The following is a 17,643-nucleotide window of genomic DNA, read 5'->3' as shown; positions in this document are numbered from 1 at the left end:
TGACTTACTCTCAGGTACGTGTGCATAGGAGCGACAGGGAACTGTTTTCAGACTGAAGGGGACAATGCCTTATGGTCAACCTCCCAGGCGCCACCTGACAGTGGTGAGTGGAACAAGGGACAAAACGTGGGTGGAGCAAATTTGTACTATGATTGCAATGAGAAAGTAACTGTACTTACAGTATGTACAGCGGCCTACATTCCAGTCATGCAAAAGTCAATGGCTTGTGTGTGTGCGCGCACCTCCCCCCCCCCATTAGGGATGGAGGAGAAATTTGTTTGTTCACATTTAAAGGCAAAGCTACCCAATTTGCACTTCCCGAAACGGTAAGAGATCTGAAACCATGCCGTCCTTTGACACTTACGTGTCTCTGAATTTTGCAATGCTGTTCTCCAGCCAAGTAATTTGTACAGAAATGCATATTTATGGAAGTGAGTCATGGGCAACTTACAACCTTCAGGAGTGATATCTCAATACCTTCCAGATGCGCTGTGTCAGGAAGATTTTGGGCATCACATGGCAGGGCAGAGTCTGAAACAAAGATATGCTCTCCCAAGCCCATATTCTTAGCATGTTCGTACTCCTGTCTTAAAAATATCTATGCTGTGTTTGTCATGTCCACAAAATGGAAAATGGCAAGATCCCCAAAAACATGCTCCACAGGGAGCTGGCTTTAGGCACTAGGCCCATTGACAGACTAACTCTGTGTGTCAAAGAGGTGTGCAAAAGTGACTGGAAGGCTGGCAACATCAACCCCATCATGTGAGAATCCCTTGCAGATGACCACAGTGCCTGGAAACACACAGGTTGTGTATCCACAGCAGTGACGTGAGGAAGAATGACTGCTGGGAAGAGCACAGAGAGAAGAAATGCCATGGTGCATCTGCAACAGCACAACCGGACACCTTCATCTGCCCCAGTTGCAACAAAACATCTCTCCTGTATCAGTAGAGTACAGCAGGCACTGTAACTCTCCAATGGTTTGATTTTACCCCCGAAGGCGCAGTCTTCTATTTTCCCCTTAGACAGACAAATGCATACCCTCTAATTTTCCACGGAGAGTCCCAGAATTACAAAAGCCATTCAGGTTTCTGAATTGATCTGGGAATGTCCCTATTTCTCCTGCTAGTGCTGCTGCCACCAAGCTCAAGGAAGAGGAGGAGCCAGGGCTTGTCCCAAACACTTGTCCGGCAGCTGCAGCTGCAAAGGAGCATCCCATTGCCTCTCCATGGCCACCGCTGCCAGCCTCCTCCCTTGGGCAGCTCATAGCAGCTGCTGGAGAGGTGGAGGAGAGGCTGCTGCCGCCATGGCCCAGCCTTGCATGAAATGCCAGCTCTGAGGGGCAGGCTGAGAGCTGGGCCACCCTGGGTGGGAAGAAAAGGGGAGCAGAGAGCAAGGAGTTTTGTTTTTTTATCTGCGTCTAATCTTGCCCCTTTCTAAAATTTATTTTTTGGTACAGTGGTACCTCGGGTTACAGACTCTTCAGGTTACAGACACTTCAGGTTACAGACTCCGCTAACCCAGAAATAGTACCTTGGGTTAAGAACTTTGCTTCAGGATGAGAACGGAAATTGTGTGATGGTGGCACAGCGGCTGCGGGAGGCCCCAGACCTCTGGAACAAATTAAGTTCTTAATCCAAGGTACCACTGTATGTGTTTTTCTTTTTGGAAATCTACCAAAGAATAAAATAAAATTGGGATTAAGGTGTTTTCACAGAACAGTGGAGGGCATGTGTGCCGTGTCCCATTGGGGTGGCGGCCCTCACCTTTCTTCTGACATAAAATGCGTTGTGGTGGGGGGCAAAAAATGGGGTCGAAGAGAGTCAGTTGGAGGGAAGTGAGAACTCCTGCTGTGGACAGAAGCACAGACATTGAAGGGGCAGTTGCAGGGCAGGAGAGAGATGGACATGCAGAGATACCCATCCATTTGTCACATGATCCCATCTTGGGAGCAGGTGAGTCTGTACATGGACGAAAAGGGTCCCAGAAGTACCTGCTCTGGTAGTGAACGTGCTGAATCCCATTGGGTAATGATGGCACTCGCCCTTTCTCTAGTGGGAAATGTTCTGCGTGAAAGTTGGGGGGGATCCAAAAAAGTGGGGGTCATTGAGGGCTAATTGGGGGGCAGTGAGAACTCCTGGGGAGTGGTGGCAGAAACATAGATGCCCAAGGGGCAGCATACCCTCCAACATTCCTCAAATGAAAATGTCCCTATTTCCATCTGAGGATTATTGGAGTGTATGTGAATGCCAACAAAAAGCATATTAGGAAGCAGGGGTGTGGGCTAAGGAGAGGGTGTGTGGTTAGGGAGCAGACACAGACTGAGAGAATCCTGAGAACTAGACAGAGGGGTTTCGAGCACCACATTCAGCCCCTCCTGCTCCCCACCCCATTCTTGGTTGTTTAGGATGGCAGGCTCAGGCTAGGATCCTTCACACACTTATCTGGGACTAAACCTCATGGAAGTGAACCTGGCTTATTTCTGAGTAGATGTGTACAGGACTGCACAGTTTCCTAAGAATATCGCATTTCTTTTTTTTTCTTCAAAAATCAAGCTTTTACTCTTCGTGGTTGAAAAGATAGGATGATCCCAGGACATTCAGAACTTCAATATCCCAGGAAAAATTCAGGTAAGGAGGATTTCTCTTAAGAACTGTTGTTTTCCCCTCCATGTCCCAGCACTATTTTATTCACCTGGAAAAGGGATTTACAAGTGAGGTTCATGTTCCAAAGCATGCTTGTCAATAAATCTCATTGCGTGGAAATAAATCCAGAGAGATTAATCTCAGACAGTCTAATGAATGTTATCAAGATGGCTTTCTAAGAAGAATTTCAATGAGTGCTGGGAGGAAAGTGCACTTGTATTCATGGTGACTTGACAAACAGCTAATAGTGGGAGCCACAATGGACTTGAAAAGTTGTGCAATTTAGGGTTTGCAATCTGAAGTTTCAGATTGGCCTAACTCAAGATTCACACTGAAGATTTATGTGTTTTCAACCTGAAAAAATGCACTTTCTATTACTACTACTACTACTACAACATTCCTTTTCAGACTTTCCTACGAAGAGATCAAGGTGGAATTTATGCTTCTCTCCCATTTTATTTTTACAACAGCCCTTTGAGATAGGCTCGGTTGAGAGAGAGGCAATACCAGGTGCTAGAAAATGTACTTTATTGAAGACCCAGGGCATCTTGGAAAATTCCTTCTTCTTCCAACACAGTTTTTAGAAACAGCTATCTTATCTAAGTTATACTGCAATAACACAGGTATTTCCAGCAGCTAGAGTTTTCTTCTTCTTCTTCTTTTGACCTGGCATGATACTTGGGGGTGGATAAATATGACACGATCACTTTCTCTCAATTTCTCATTTTTCCCAGTTTTAAGTTCCATTTGTTGTATTTCTCCCAAATATGCACATTTTTGTTTGGTTCCAGAATTGCATCATAAAATTTGAAGAACTGTGACTTTCAAAGTCAGCTGCGTTATGGTTTGGGAACTGTCCCTAACAGTGAATTAAAATGTGAAGCAAACTGAATTCCTCCCTCATCATGCAAAGTGCTATCCCATTTTGGGGCTGTTGTTTTTCCAGGCTGAGAGATAGGATGTAATGCAAAGTCATTCACTGTCAGGTTTGGTCTGTGAGCAGCTGTCTGAGCTGAGCCTAGTGACAGTGGCCAGAAACCACAGCACAAACCAGGAGACAGGAGTGTGGACCAAATAAAGCCCAAACTCAAGGGTGAGGGAGGAGCAGACCAGGAGGGCTGCAGAATAACCAAGGAAAGAGGAAGGCCCACGAAGATCATGTTACTAGGCTCAGCTGGAACACGAAACCCTCTTATACCCCTTGTCTGAGTAGATCCAGTCACCTTCCTAGGTGGTAGTAGGAGTCAGTCCAGGGCCTGAAGGTATTTCAGTGAGAAGCTGCCACCCGCAATTCTGTGGTTCATCAAATGGGGCAACTGACCATGGGCATGCTAGCAGCTGGACCTGATGGGAGTTGTAATCTAGCAACATCCAGAAGGTAACAGGTTCCAAATCCTTGTGTTAGGAATTTTTTTTAGTAAAAAGTCCTCATTCTATTAATATTTTTCATAGCTTTTTAAAAGGCTTGCTTCCCAGGGCAGGATACTTGGAAGGAAGGATGCAATGATGGCTTTTATTTCCTGGAGGAAAAATAAATGTGTATAAGTTACGATGTGAATATGATACGGGCACTGAATTAAGCAAAAGAATATAGGTGTACAACGGGGGGAACTATTTTGAGTTGTTTTCATTTTTTAAAGCCACATTCATCATCTTTTGTTTTTGTTTAATTGACTTTGTTTTTGTTTTGCCACTGATTTCAACGGAGGCCCATCCTTGTCTCCTGCTTCTTGATAACGTTTGCATTTTCCATTCAAATGGCACAAATTTTTCAGGCCTTCTGCTGTTTCCCCTCCCCAATCTCAGCCAGGCCATCAGAACTATTAAATTCCAGACAGATGGAACAAAAGGTCCTCATGTAAAATGAAGGTGAAAGGGAAAAGAACCACAAGTGAATGTAACCACATGTTGTTTCTCATTCATTCTTGAAAATGAATGCACACTAAAAGAATAGCATCCTGGACATTTTATTGCAGTTCCATGGTGGGAAATGCAACACTTTGTTGCACATTGAGGCTGGCCCTTTGAGCAATAGCTGGCACCTGCTCAATAGCAGACCTGTCAGTCTTTTGAATGGGAAGCTGTGATGAGCTGTAACAAATTGGTCAGGATTCTCAATGGGTAACTAGATGAGTAATGGACAGTCAGTGCTGTAAATAAGAAGCATGCACAATTAAACAATTTCCCTTGCCCCCACAATCCAGAAGAGCATGTTAAATTTGTTTAAAAGGGTTGGATGTGCACACATACACTTATGGTTTTAAAATTAATCCATGTGCCTTTAGAACAGAGATAGGGGAACCTATTTCCCTCCATATGTTGCTGAAATACAACTCCCATCATCCCGACCATTGGTCAGACTGAGTGGGTCTGGTTGGAGATAGAGTCCAACAACACCTACAAGGCCACAGGTTCCTTCCTCACCACTGCTTTAAAAGGATGGTAGACATTGCAAAGTAATGCTACCACCTGAAATTACAGGCAAATGAACAACTAAAAACACACACCTGTCCATGCAGATATTGCAGCCTGTTTCAGCAGACCTAAATATGATGCCACTTTCTGACCATGTGGAAGCATCTGGAGAAATGACATGTGACAGGCCAGCTCCATCAGGTCTTCTCTCTTGCACCTTTCACCAGGGAGCAGTCATTTAATCAGACTGCATCAGTGGAAGAGATGGGAAGCAAGATTCATTTCATCAGCTTTGCCAAAAGACCTACTCCATGAGGCGCCTCCTACTCCAGAACGGTGTCACCTGGGCATTTATAAGAACACCTGTTTAAGAATTGGTGCCAGAGTTTGATTCCCTCACCCCATCCCTCCCCTCTCTGTCATTTCCCCCTTGTGTGTCTTTTTTATTATTGTAAACTGTTTATATTGTAAGCTAGCAGACAGGGACTATCTTGTTTTAATTGAGTGGTGTACAAATGCAAATAATAATAATAATAATAATAAGCAGAGTTCGACACATCACAAATTTGTCTTTGCCATCTTTGGGGGTGGAACTTTCTTCTGTGCCCCTTCAGGATTGTTATCAAGGAGAACAGAAAAGCAGAGCATTTGAGTAGAGGGTTTTTGTGGGTTATTTTAATGGTCCCTTCTGAGATATAAACTGCTTTCTAAGTGAATCAGCAGCTCTGAGTTCCCACAATCCTTTAATCCCCAGAGTAAGATCCCCCACTATCTCTCCAGTACAAGACACATTATTAATGGATTATGTTTGCTGCAGGTAAAGGTCATTTTTTAATGCTTTTAATGATTTAAACCTGGATCTTCCCTTTTGGATTTACTGTATTCAAGTGGGCCAGCTGTGAAATCCCCACTGAATAATTAATTTTTATTCAAAGGGTGGAGATGCCACCCTTTCTTAATTCTCCAGCAGGACTACTTAGAACAAAAAAATACAGTATATGTCACAGCCAATTTACCCCCTTTCCCAACAGAAATGCTCCGCAGATAACAGCGTTGGAGAATTCAGTTTGGTCAAGACTGTAGGCAGATAGCGTTGGAATAACTAAACCAGAAGACTGATAAGTAAACCAATTTCAAAATGATGTATTTTTAAAACATGATTGTGAACATGCTCCTTTATTTTGCAAAAGTCTTCTCCCCCCCCATTTCTTTCTGCTCTTCTATAGCAGATGTTTATGGACAATAGGATCATCATTAATAGACTCTGATGGCTTGTGGCTCTTCCAAGCCCTTGGAATCTGTGTCCCATGGACACCAATAGCAGATGTGCTGCTATCCTGACTCTCTAGCTTCACTGCTGCCCACAAGGACCAAGAGTGGGGTGGTGGAGTGAGGTTAGTAAGGTAAAGGGACCCCTGACCATTAGGTCCAGTCGTGACCGACTCTGGGGTTGTGGCGCTCATCTTGCTTTATTGGCTGAGGGAGCCGGCGTACAGCTTCCAGGTCATGTGGCCAGCATGACTTAGCCACTTAGGTTTTTTTACTTACAAATCATGTCAAAAAACTGGGCTCGTCCAATACACGGATAGTAGCATGGGGGGGGGGAGCGGCACACCCGCCAGTCAACCGGTTGGCAAGAGCGCAACTTTTCCTGATGCCACTGCATGCGGGAAACACTCCCTATATCGTTCCTGCGCACAGCTCCGGGGGGGGGGGAGCGGCGCACCTGCTCACCCACTGGTTGGCAGGAGCACAACTTCCTCCAATGCTGCTGTGCGTGGGAAACAATCTAGGCAGTGTTTCCTGTCCACAGCTGCGAAGGGGGGAGAAGCTCAACAACTTTAGGCCATCTCCCCTCATTTTCTTAAAATTGAGTCCCCCAAAATAAGGGGGGTGTCTTATACATGGCGGAGTCTTATAGATGGAAAAATACAGTAATTGTAAAGGAGTCTTTGTTTTAAAAATGTTTTAAACATTGCATTTTACTTATTGTAACTCACCCTGGGACCTTGGGGTGAAGCACAGTTAATCAGTTGTAAAAGTAAAAAGAGTAGGTGTTGCCACACTAAAGGCCCTGTTCTGTGCTGCCATGTACAGGAACTGTCCCCCCCCCCCCCGGCTCATGGCAGCATCAAGAGAGCCTCCCATTATGACTGCAGTGACCAACTCAGGGTATGTGAAATAAGGTGCTTTCTCAAGGACATTGATCTTTCTATAACAAGGAGTTTATTTACTAACTCTGAAGCCTTAAACCTGGCCTGTCACCATATTGACAGCCAGCACAGATCCATCAGTGATGTTGTGATCCAGTGTGTTCTGAGATGTTCCTTGCTTCTGTCCCCTGGTTCCTGGCTCCACTATTTACTGCTCAGCCCTGACCCTATAGAATCACAGAATTGCAAAGTTGGAAGGGTCATCTAGTCCAGGGGTCAGCAAACTTTTTTCAGCAGGGAGCCAGTCCACTGTCCCTCAGACCTTGTGGGGGACCAGACTATATTTTGGAGAGAAAAAAATGAACCATGCCCCACAAATAACCCAGAGATGCATTTTAAATAAAAGGACACATTCTACTCATGTGGAAACACGCTGATTCCCAGACTGTCTGCGGGCCAGATTTAGAAGGCAAATGGGCCAGATCCGGTCCCCGGGCCTTAGTTTGCCCACTCATTATCTAGTCCAAGCCCCTGCAATGCAGGAATCTTTTGCCCAACGTGGGGCTTGAACCAGCCACCCTGAGATTAAGAGTCTCATGCTCTCCCAACTGAGCTTGCACTTTAGTCTTCTTAAAGTATACCTGTTTACTACAAATTCAAGTTTGTATCGAAGCACTGGGCTTTGGACTTCACTGAATCTTCCCCTATTCTACCCAATGGGAGACTGTCCAGAGTTTGTCAATCATAATTCGCTGCCCTGAGGTTGGACAGCAATCCCAAGATAGAAAGAGAACGAAGCATGTGTCATGGACAACCACCACAGGAGATGTGAGCCTGTAGCCCTTCTCAAAGTTGCTGGACTCATGCGAGCTCTACTCAGCATGACCAGTGGCCAGGGTTGATGGAAGTTGTAGTCAAACAACATCTGGAGATCCACAGGTTCTGCATCCCTGCTGTGAAATAAACAGGCTCATTCCTATTATATGCAGGAGTGCTAGTTCTCCCTGGAACACGGGGAGTATAAATTTAAATGCTCTGAGTGTGGTCAGTCTGTAGCATTGAACAGGGGCTGGACCAATTTCACCCCCTTCTCCATCAACATGCTCTTGGCAGGAGAGAGGGTGATAATCTCCCTTTCTTTGCCTGATGGAATCTTTAGCTAATAAATAATCATTAACAACATGTTTATAGCTTCTTTTTAAAAGGCTCTTTATTGCATTGAGAATTCGGGAGGATATATGTTAGTCCTCGCTTCCAGCTCCCCTTGTCTCCTTTCTCTCAGCCACCATCTCTTCCTCCCCCAACCCATCAACAATTACAAAGCTTCCTAGCACTACCCAAGTCCCCATCTCAGAAAAACCATATTGCCTGCTTTATTAATAATAAAGATATAGAAAATTAAAGTAATACATCATTAGGGGCCCATAGCTCTGATGGAGTGTGGCTACAATGCATCATCCGGGAGGCTGGAAGCAGGCTTCAGAATCCCAAGGAGACAGGCCTGTCCATTATGTAGGGGTGTAAATCTTTACATCTAGCCCCCATGTGCATGCTTGGGTGTTGCTGAAGAAGGAATGGAAGTCTGGGGTAGTGGGAAATGAATTTTGCAGGCAAGAAGCAGATACGGCACAATCAAGTTGCCGTTGCAAAGATACGAGACCCTTAGGGTAACTCATGCTGCTGTACAGCTTGAACTTGCCACAATGCTTAAAAGAACCATGAATGGATGCTTCAATAAGATGCTCCCATAGTCAGGGTTAAGTGTCGGCCAAACCAGGGCATTCATTTAAACATAGAGAATGAATATCATGATTTCCCACTAGCTTAACAAAAAACCCCACACATTTGGTGGAGCAGATAAGGGCTCCAGCAAGGTAGTAGTTGTGTGGTGATTATCATCACAACTTAGGGGAAGGGGTGGCTTGATAACTCAAGGCTTGCACATAGAGCATATCGTGTTTGGGGTGTTTCAGATCTGCAGTGATATACACTGCTGCTTGTGTTTCTGAATGCACAATTCTGCCAGTAGGACATACAACTTAAAGCATTGGTCCTTATCTGTGTTTGCTGCCATGCTTTCAGATTGGGAATATGATAGATAGATAGATAGATGATAGAAAGATAGAAAGATAGAAAGATAGAAAGATAGAAAGATAGAAAGATAGATAGATAGATAGATAGATAGATAGATAGATAGATAGATGACAGACAGACAGACAGACAGGTGGAGCAGCAATGATTTAGTGCAGCAATGATTTTGATCAGAACTGTGAAAACTGCATACTGACACACAAACACCATTTATGTGGTTGTTACATTTCAAGGCACCACAAGAGTCAGTGTAATCGCATATATTTGAAACACCACTGGAAAAAACCCTGCAAACACCTTGTTCTGTCCCCACCCAATTCTGCCCCTTTTTGTGACTTTTGGGGTCACTTCCAGGTTTGGCGTGATGTGCGCGTACGTGGTCACACACATATTGAATGTGCATAAATTCAGGTGGGGTGTTGCCTGTATTTGCTCTTCTGCAGAGAGCAGGACAATCCAAACCCTCAATTTGCCACTCTGGGGCAGAGGTGTTCGATAAAGTCGAAGGGTCTCTATTCCCAGCTCTGCAGAGGTGCAGCATGCTCATATAGGTCTGCCATCAAAGTGCTCCCTGCTTCACTCACCTAAACTGTTGATGATATCCCTGCAAATGGCAACCAGTTTTTCTGGGTCAAAGATAAAATGATTATGGGAGTGGAGCTGGGCCAGCCCAGGAACTGCTGAATCCTAAGTTGGTCAGGCCTAATATGGCTTCTCTGTTGATGCAGAAAACAAGCCCCACCTTCTACACTGACTGGTGAGCCCCTGGATGCATGACCATATTTTAAGCAAGCAAGAAGATGTAAATATTTGGGAACAGATTTTGCATACTGCCAATCAAACATGTAAACCGGATCATGGAGACTTAACAGGAATTACACCTGAAGCCAAGCCTGAATTTAGCACACCAAAGAAATGGTATCTGGTTAAGAAACCAAACTGCTGTTTCTTCCTCTTCTCATGACTATTTCTGGAAATAAGGTAAGCAAATCGAGTTTGGCCAGCTTAAAGCTGGGCATGTAGTAATTCTGTTTCTGCCTCTGATTCCCTTTGCCCCCCAAAGCTATTTCGTTTGTATATTTCAAACTGTGACGGATTACACTCCAGGGAAAGCCAAGATTTTGTTAAACCCTCTCAACATAAATAACAATTAACAGCCATGTTTTGACTTGAAGGCACTTGTTGCTAAATATTGTTTGGAGAATCTCATTTAAAGGCTGGGCTTGGGCACCCAGGAAGCCAACCCAAAAGTAAGAAACATTTTCCGCTCCTTTCAGGCTTTCATGATGGGCTTTTCAGTATCAAATAAAAGGCTTTGGGAGTGAGGGACCTGGCTCTTAAAACAAAATTTACATCTGGAGACAAATTTTACTGGTTCAAATGTTTTTTTCCCTTATTCGCAACAGTTCTTTCCCACTCAGTCAAAACGTTTGACGATAGGTTACAAAATATTTTATCTTATTTGCTTCCTCTATAAGCAACCTCATGCCCTCCCAAACACCAATCAGCCCAGTCAATGAGTTAGAGTCCAAAAGATCTGGAAGGGGAAGACTTCTCTATACCATCATTTCTAATGTAAAAACTTTGAAGCCAGATACAGTAATGCCCACATGGTCATGGTCACCAGTTTCTAATAGAACGACAGCCATGGGAAGCCTATTATACCAGTGCTCTGAACTGACTGCTATTCACCTGCTTGGTGCGATTTTAAGGGACCTACAATCCTGATATTTTGTCATCTACTGAAAATGTTTCTGTTTCACCAAGTATTTAATTGTTCTTCGATAATAAATTAGATAATTCTTAGTCAGTTAATTATTCTTAGTTAGCTAATTTGAATTGGTGTTGGTCATTTCTTCTGTACTTTATTATTTTATTACGTTTTAATGACTTCATTGCATACTGCCTCGATATTGAAATGCTTTGATAAATAAATAAATAACTTGCAAAATTGTATTATATTTGGAAATTTGCTTGCAAAAATGCACGTATTAGGAGAAATCTGCACAAATTTCCATGCGGACTTTTTAGGGGCAAGGGTAGGGTGTTCATAAACTGATTCAGAAATAAGGTGAATGGAACTTAAAGTTTGGGAGAAATGAGAAAATGAAACAAACAAGTATGCTTGGTGACTGTCCATCTTCCCCTGGCAACTTGCCAAGCCTTTGCATGCTCCAAAAGTAGTGTACATTCAAACCGATTTCAGTGAAGTCTGGTATTAAAGAGCAATGAGGGTGCAAGGTAGGAAGCCAATTGCTCCTTACTTTAAACAGCTACCCTGTTCTCATGATTGTAATTTACTTTAAGATGCTTTTAATATTGCACTTCAAATTGTTGTGATCTGCCCTGGGACCTGAGAGGGCAGGGTGAGTTATGCATTGAAGAAGAAGAAGAAGAAGAAGAAGAAGAAGAAGAAGAAGAAGAAGAAGAAGAAGAGGAAGAAGAAGAAGAAGAAGAAGAAGAAGAAGAAGAAGAAGAAGAAGAAGAAGAAGAAGAAGATTGGGGAGGGGAATCAAGCACTAGTGGGAAAACAAAGGTGGACTCTGGGTAAATTCATATTAAGAGTGTCATTTTAAAAAATCATCATGATTATGCACTGTCAGCATGGAGAGAAATAAATTATAGCTCAGGGAAGTGAGGAGATCTTGCTCGGAGTCTTGGCAAGGGAAGACCTGGAATTTTGCCTAATGCAAAAGTCTCATGAAAGTGGAGCCCGATTTCTCAGCATCCCTGAAACAGCTTGTTTATGGACAGTGCCAGCACAATTTCAATTTAATGCTATGATGAGCATTAAAGCAGAAGAAGAGCCCTGCCGGATCAGACCAAGAACCCATCTAATTCAGCATCTGTTTTCCAACAGTGGCCAAACAGATGCATTTTCTCAGGAGCTCACAAGCAGAGCATGAAGGCAAATGGTCCCACTCTGCCCATGTTTTTCCCTGGCAGGTGGTACTCAGATGTACATTGCTTAGAAACTGTCACGTTCTGGTCCGATGACAGAACCTATGGAGAAAACAGCAAGGCTGGTTGCAAAGATGGTCAAAGGTCGTCAGCCCATGGATAGCTCCATGTGAGCAATTTGCTCCAACAAAGTTTGCAAGAGCTACTCTTTGGATTTCAAAAATTGGCACCTGAGTTTGTTTCCACTCATCTTCCCTCCCTGTCCCTTTTGTTCCTTTTGTGTTTTGTCTTTTCAATTGTAAGTCAACAGCCCAGAGACTATCTTACTTTAATTTATTGCATTTTTATTATTTATTTTTGCTGAAGGGCAAACAAACAAACAAACAAACAAACAAACATCTGTTACCCCCGCTCCCTAAAGTCTGAAATACCATGATCAGACTAACTGTAGCTCCAAAGAAACTGGAAAACATCAATAATTAAGGGGAGAAGCTCCCCTATTAGATGGCAGTCTTTCCAGCCAAGTAAAATCCTAGTCTCTTTTCCTTGCAATGAACCACCAATACGTTTTTCCCCTGCCTTTGAAACACCTCACCTGTTTCACTCAAGAAGGAACCTCCAAATTCCACTAAGCGTTGAGCTTTAGCTGAAGGTCCTACCTGACCTGGCCTGGCCTGGCCTCCGCACTTTTGAGGAAAATCATGTATTGCAATCGTGTGTGCAATACTCTCACATTTTATCTGCAGCGTGCTGGCTGCTAATGTAACCCCAAATACCATTTTGCTTTTTAGCAAACGTAAGGAGATTAAAGTGGCTTGCTAAGGAAGATTTATGCCTCTGCTACCTTCATAAGTCTTGTGAGTAAAGGCATGTCAGGTTGTACAGAAACCCTCCATTATCCAACACAGCTCAGCCTATGGGGGCCAAATGGCATTTTAAACAGCTTGGGACATAAGTGAGTAACTGCGGTATTATTTGTAGCCGAGTGAGATTTAATTGCTCACCTTCAACGGATATGTTTTTGTCTTGACAGAAGTGTCAAATTTAACTCAAGGCGTTCTGAGAGCATTTCTCTCCTCTGTCCTTGCTGAGGGGAAAAAGTGGGCAGGGGCAGAAAGGGAAAAGAGGCAGAAGGAAGAGCAAGAACACAAAGATGGTTAGGAAGCTTCAACTGAGGCAGAATGTGCAGCAAGAATGTTTGTTAGAGGCAGGCATTCATTCTAGTTACATTATCTCTACTCTGCACTTTGCATAGACTGCCGATTAACTTCTAAGCCCAGTTTAAGGTGCTGATACTGACTTTCCAAGCTCTAAACAAAGTAGGACCAGACGATCTAAAGCAGTGCTCTTCATCCTTGGGTGTCCCTTGGCTAAGCTGGCTGGGAATGATGGGAATTGTAGTCCAACAACACCTGGGGATCCAAGAATGAAGAACACTGACCCAAAGGTCATATGTATGAACTAAGGGTGTGCACATGACCCAAGTTTCACCTTATGTCTGTGTGCTTTTTAAAATTGTTGTCTGTTTCTGGGTCTCTCTGTGCTCCCTCAAGCTTTGATCTTCAATTCAGTTCCTGAGTCGCTTCATATGAAACAAACCTCCCCATTGCTTATAATGGGGAATCTAAAGGTGGGCCAAAGTAGCTGAAAATCACAGGCATAGTAGTGTTGGTTTGTTTTGATTCTATTCTCTGCATTCCTTCGTTGTTGGATACTGACCAGCAGAATAAGACAAGCAGGTTCTCCATCAGCTGGATTTTAATAAAAGCCTATTGTATTTTAATATTTTGTTGGAAGCCACCCAGAGTGGCTGGGGAAATCCAGCCAAATGGGCAGAGTATAAATAATAAATAATAAATTATTATTATTATTATTATTATTATTATTATTAGGTGAGCTGGCCATGAAAGGCTCTCATCAATCTAACATCTGCTGGGTAGAACCTCAAGCCCAGTCGTAGCATTGCTCATGTGAAAAAAGAATAGGATTCTACCCCTCTGCTCACCTGGAAGGACACTGACACCCTGCCCCGTTACTTCAAACTATTGGGTCATGTGATGTGAGGGATTTCCCAGGGCAAATCTCCAGGTGGACGTAGGAACAAACGTGAGAACATATAATGAACCTGCTGGATCATGCCAACGGCTCATCTGTTCCAGCATCTTGCTTGCACAGTGGCCAGCCAGAGGCCTGTGGGGAATCCCTCAGACAGGACCAACGCACAAGATCACTGTCCCTCCCTGCGGTTTCTCAGGTACTGGTATTCAGATGCATTTACTGGCTAGTAGCCTTCCACAACCCTCTCCTCCATGAATTTGTCTAATCATTTCTTAAATCCATCTAGGTAGCTGGCAATTGCTGTCTCCTGTGGGAAAGAGTTCCATAGTTTAACTCTGCCCTGCATGAAGAAGTAGCTTCACAATCAGTTTCACTGGGTGTACATGAGTTCTAGTGTCATGGGGGGTGGGGGCAGGACTTTGCTCAATTCCCTTTCTCCATGCCATGCATAATTCCACAAACTTCTAATATGTCACCTCCTACGTGCTTTTTCTCTAAACGAAAAAGTCTCAAGCGCTGCAGATCAGGACAGGATCTGGGTGGGGGAATCTTGGAAAGAACCACACTGAAATTATTCCCATTCATTGTTTTTATGCCCATTCATTGTTCTGATTTATGCAGTTGCACAAGTCTTGCATTTTTAATATCAGATCTTTCCTCTGTGTTGCTTTTGCGTTTGGTTCAGTAGCACTGGGTTGGGGAGTCCATTATTAACAAGCTGGGTTTTCTAAGCGCCCTGCCATAATTTTAGCAAAGTGAGCCTTCTTGGTTGGGGAAAAAGGAGCAACCCTGTTGTTTATGGGCCAATCCCATAGATTATTCATTGCAGGGTTGCCTGCCATATGCACCTTGTGTGATTTAAAACCTTTTCCCGTAGCCACTGTGGATGGAGTCACCCTGAGCGAAAGGAGAAGAAAAATAATGAGAGGTGGGGGAGGAGATACAGAGTGTGAGCGGGTATCAAACAGAAAAAAGAAAAGGTGCCATTTAGAAAACGTATTAGCATTATGCACTAGAAGCCGATGTGGTGGGGCACGTTGCTTACCTAGATGGGGCTGGAGTGGGGGAGTACTGCTGCATTTTATCTGGTTATTGGAACAGGGCTCGAATGGGGCATTGCTACAGCTTCCCTAGATGAGACTGGGGTGGGGCATTGCAGCAATTTATCTGGATGGGGCTACCCCAGGGCCCGACTTCAGTTTACATGGATGGGGCCAGAGTGGGTCATTATCTGGACAGGGTTGGAACAGGGGCAAACGAAGGCTAAATGACACCTAGGGTGGGGCAAACCGCCGGCTGCACATGTGTTGTACTGCTACAAACGATGCATGTGCAGAGTCGCTATGTACAGCGCATATGTGCAACACTACGCATGCATTGTATGTAGCGGTTTGCCGCAGGCGCTGCCTGAGAGCCATACAGACGGTGGTGGGATCCTTTGCTCACGGCTGCAGAGGTGATGGAGGGATCCCACCGCCATCTGTATGGTGCTCAGGCAGCGCTGGTGGCAAACCGCTATGTACAGCAAATGTGTGGCATCGCTACGTACAGCGCATAAGTTGGAATGGGGCATTGATACAGCTTCCCTAACTGGGGCTGGTGTGGGGCATTGCTGCAGTTTGACAGGATGGGGGGGGGGTAATCTGGCTGTACCAACGGGAGTGTTAGATTGCTTCTGCCAATGTGCCCACACAGCACCCCCAGCCCCACTTCCAGTCCCATCCAGGTAGGCTGCACCAATGCTGGTGAAGCTCTGTGCTACCAGATTGGCTACACTACCACAAAATGTTTTAAATTGTTGTTTAGTCTCTTTACTCATAAAAATGACTCAAAGCAACTTACAAACACAATAGAAATACTAAAAACTAATTACAACAAACAGAATCAATAAAAACTTAACAAACAAACACAACTATCCAAAGACAAGTCTAACAGATCCCTCCCAAAGAAAATAGGTCATAAATACTTAAAATCCCTTCAAACTAATAGCCAGAGCCCTGGTAGAAAGGATTTTTTTTTTTTGCCTGGTACCTAAAACTAAAAGACATGTGATACCAGATGATCGTCCCTGAGGCAGCATTCCACAAGTGAGGAGCTCACAATGAAAACATGCTCTCCCAAGCCCACATTTCTAGCATGTTCACACTCCTGTCTCAGAGACGTCTACATTGGCTTGGTCAGGTCCACTGAATGGAAGATGACAGGATCCCCAAGGATGTGCTGTATGGGGAGCTGGCTTCAGCCACCAGGCCCGTTGGCAGACCAACTCTGTGTTACAAAGATGTCTGCAAGCATGACATGAAGGCTGGCAACATTGACCCTGCTCTATGGAAAACCATTGCAGACAACTGCTGTGCCTGGAGACAGACAGGGAGGTTGTGTATCCACAGCAGTGACCTGAGGAAGAAAAACTGCAGAGAGAAGAAATGTCACGGTGCATCTGCAGTAGTACAATGGGACACGCCATCTGCTCCAGCTACAACCAAACATGTCTCTCCAGTCTCAGTCTCTTCAGCCACAGCAAGCGCTGTGACCTTCCGAGAGTTTGACTTCACCCCGAAAGGAGCACTCCCCACTGTCTCCCAAAATAGATGAATGCCAACAACAATCCACATTTGTTTCACCACTAGGGGGCACTATTAAGATGGCAACACCTTGTGACTTAGAATTTGCAGCAGCAGAATATTGTTCCTCTAGTCCAGAGGTTTTCAATCTTTTGGAGTCCACAGCTCCCTTGACCAACTACATTCTTTCTGTGGCACCCCTGTGGGGCAGTGGCATGTGGTCAGTGGACAAGGGGGACTAAGCTAGTCCTCTAAATGTTCCCAGTAAATTAGAGTATTGAAGTATAAAAACCTAGTGCCCCCTTTCTAAAGCCTGCGAAGCTTCTGCCTGGTTTAGGAGAGCACGATGCTATGTGAGCAACACCACAACATCCCCCTACCCCGTAATCTTCCTCAAGCTGGTGCCTCTAGCCCTAAGTGTTCCCCTACTGTGGGGCTCAGGAGCCCAGCTATGTCACCCCTTGCCTGCAGAGCTGGCAACCACTCACCCTTTTTCAAACACTCTCCCTTGTGAAGTATTCCCTCAGCCTCCTCTCCTCTCCCCTCTCCTTGGGAGTTCTCTGGGCCACCGCTGTTGCTGCCCCTGGGCTCTGAGCTGCCCCCTCTGCCTCAAAGAGTGGTGCCTCCTCACATTGTCCACAGGGGCCTGGGACTTGTCTGTCCGTTCCCAACAGCAAGGGCTGGGTGCATTAGTTCTCTCGCCCGCTTGCTTGCTTGCTTGCTTGCTTGCTTGCTTGCTTACTCTGAGGTTGCCTCAGCTCCTGGCAACCAGCACCCCTTGGCCAGCCCCAGAGGCACCATTTGCCTGGGGAGCTT

The sequence above is a fragment of the Podarcis liolepis genome (genome assembly GCF_965112155.1).
Source record: "Podarcis liolepis genome assembly, chromosome: 7".
In the NCBI taxonomy this organism is placed as follows: domain Eukaryota; kingdom Metazoa; phylum Chordata; class Lepidosauria; order Squamata; family Lacertidae; genus Podarcis; species Podarcis liolepis.
The sequence above is the reverse complement of the archived record's forward strand: the minus strand, read 5'-3'. Positions refer to the sequence as shown.